This window comes from Penaeus chinensis, chromosome 9 (genome assembly GCF_019202785.1).
Source record: "Penaeus chinensis breed Huanghai No. 1 chromosome 9, ASM1920278v2, whole genome shotgun sequence".
NCBI lineage: Eukaryota > Metazoa > Arthropoda > Malacostraca > Decapoda > Penaeidae > Penaeus > Penaeus chinensis.
The window spans coordinates 21,302,793-21,305,287 of record NC_061827.1 but is presented as its reverse complement, the minus strand read 5'-3'; positions in this window follow the sequence as shown (position 1 = coordinate 21,305,287).

Below are 2,495 nucleotides of genomic sequence, written 5' to 3'. Positions count from 1 at the left end.
ATTGAATATTCATGCAACAAAGTGAGAACGCCTTCAGCGCCTAAATTAAACGTAAAAAGAGCAAGCTCGAACTTGTTGGAGAAACTATTGATGATAAAGTAAACAATATTCAGAATTCGATTATAGAAGCAGCATTGTTATCCATTCCTAAAACTTCGACAGATAGCGTTAAGCACAGAGTTCCATGGTGGACACGTATAGTGGACACCAGATTGCCGCAGGGCGCTGTGCCGACGCAATAAGGCATACAGGCTTTTCAAAAATAACATCACAAATGAGAACTTTTGCAATTACAATCAAGCTCGTAGAGTAATAAGACAAGCAAAAAGAGACTCCTGGCGGAGCTTTGTCTCTACAATTAACAGTAATACAAAAATATCAGAGGTTTGGTCCACTGTCAATAAAATCAATAGGAAAGAAACATCTTTCAAAATTAACATCATTGAAGAGGGCAATAACATCGATTCACCTAGAGACATTGCTAATGCACTCGCCAGACAGTTCTCCCATACAAGCAGCTCAGACAATTATCATCCCGCATTCCTGACCACCAAGGAAGCGGCTGAGCTGCAACCGATTCACCTTGCCACATGAGATCACTTTGATTACAATAAAGATCTTAGAATGGATGAGCTTGTCCGAGCCCTAGAAGCCTGTAGAGGAACATCCCCAGATGATAAAGCATCTTAATCATGATGCCATGATTAAGTTGCTAGAAGTGTACAATGAAATTTTTAAAAGCCACACTTTTCCAAACTCATGGCACTTCGCCCACATCATTCCCATATTGAAAGGGGGGGGGGGGGAATCCCAGATAAGCCATCTCCTACCGCCCAATTACGTTGACAAGTTGCTTATGCAAGGTCATGGCACGAATTGTTAACAGTAGGCTATTGCATTTTTTAAATTCCAGAAATTTGCTAGTTGACGAGCAGTGCGGTTTCCGAAAGGGACGTCAAACTCTCGATCAACTAGTAAAGCTGGACAGTCATATTCAAGAGGCAATTGCCAAAAAAATATTTTTTTTATTTCAGTATTTTTAGATATAGAAAAAGCCTACGACATGACATGGCGATATGGCCAACTCAGAAAACTTTATGCTTTTGGATTACGTGTAAACTTGCCTTGTTTTATTTTAAAAATTATTTCTGACAACTTTTGCTGTCAAATTGTTTTCTGACAATTTTACCTTTTTGGACATTTTTGTCCTGGCAAACGGGATCCCACAAGGAAGTGTCTTGTCACCAATATTATTTTTATACATGATCAATGACATCTTACCAGCTCCTCCTCGGAATCTTAAATACTTACTGTACGCTGATAATTGTGCATTGTGGCACTCCAGCAATAATGCAGAATTCTCAGCAAATCGCATCCAATTGGCACTGGATATGATTCATAACTGGGGCCTCCAGTGGGGTATTAAGTTTTCCACTAGAAAGAGAATTGGGATCATTTTTTCACATAGGAGGAAGCCGAACATCAGGCTGACTATAACAACCACCCAATACCTATTCAAAATTCTGCTAGATTTCTTGGGCTACTTATTGATAGTAGACTCAATTGGAAAGACCACATTGGTCAGTTAAAGAATAAATGTCAAAGAGCACTAAATTTATTAAAGTGCATTTCTGGTAATAAATGGGGAGCTGATAGACAGTCTTTGCTAATGGTATATAAAGCCCTGATTAGGTCTAAAGTAGATTATGGGTCAATCGTGTATGGTTTGGCATCAAGAACAAGTTTGAAAGGTTTGTATGCTGTGCAGAATGCTTGTTTGCATGTGTGTTTTGGAGCCCTAAAATGCACTCAGATCGAGCTTCTTGAGGTGGAGTCAGGAGTACCTCCCCTCCGACTCAGATGCGGCCAGTTAGCACTGACCTATGCCCCAAAGGTGGCTCGAGACTCGATCCTAATGGCAATGGAGGCACTAGGCCCTTTGCCACGAGACTCCACGACCTTGTCGAGAAAGTCGGTATAGATCTCTCTACCATCGATACCCTGGTTCATTCAAATTTAGCGTCATGGGAAACCCCCAATTTTTCTATCATGGGAGCCTAGCTTCCATCAGCCAAGGCCATGGCGCCAGAGGTGGAGGTACGCCAGAGGTTCAGATAAAACATCTCCCCTTTTTTTCATATATATACCGACGGCTCCAAGACAGATGAGTGTGTGGGTGCGGGTGTATGGTCGACTGAATGTAACTAAAGTTCAGACTGCCGAATCATACATCGATCTTTCTTGCTGAACTTTTTGCCATTGATAAAGCCATTGATTTTGCACTATCGACGACCCACGATAGAATAGTTATTATTTTCAGATTCATTAAGTTCGCTTAAAGCTATTAAATCCTTAGAAACCACTAAAAATGAACTGCTGGATAATATCATTCGTAAGTTACATGGTGTCAACAAATCAATCAAGCTAATATGGGTACCAGGCCACTCTGGTATCCATGGCAATAAACAGGCTGACAAATTAGCTGGGTCAACTGG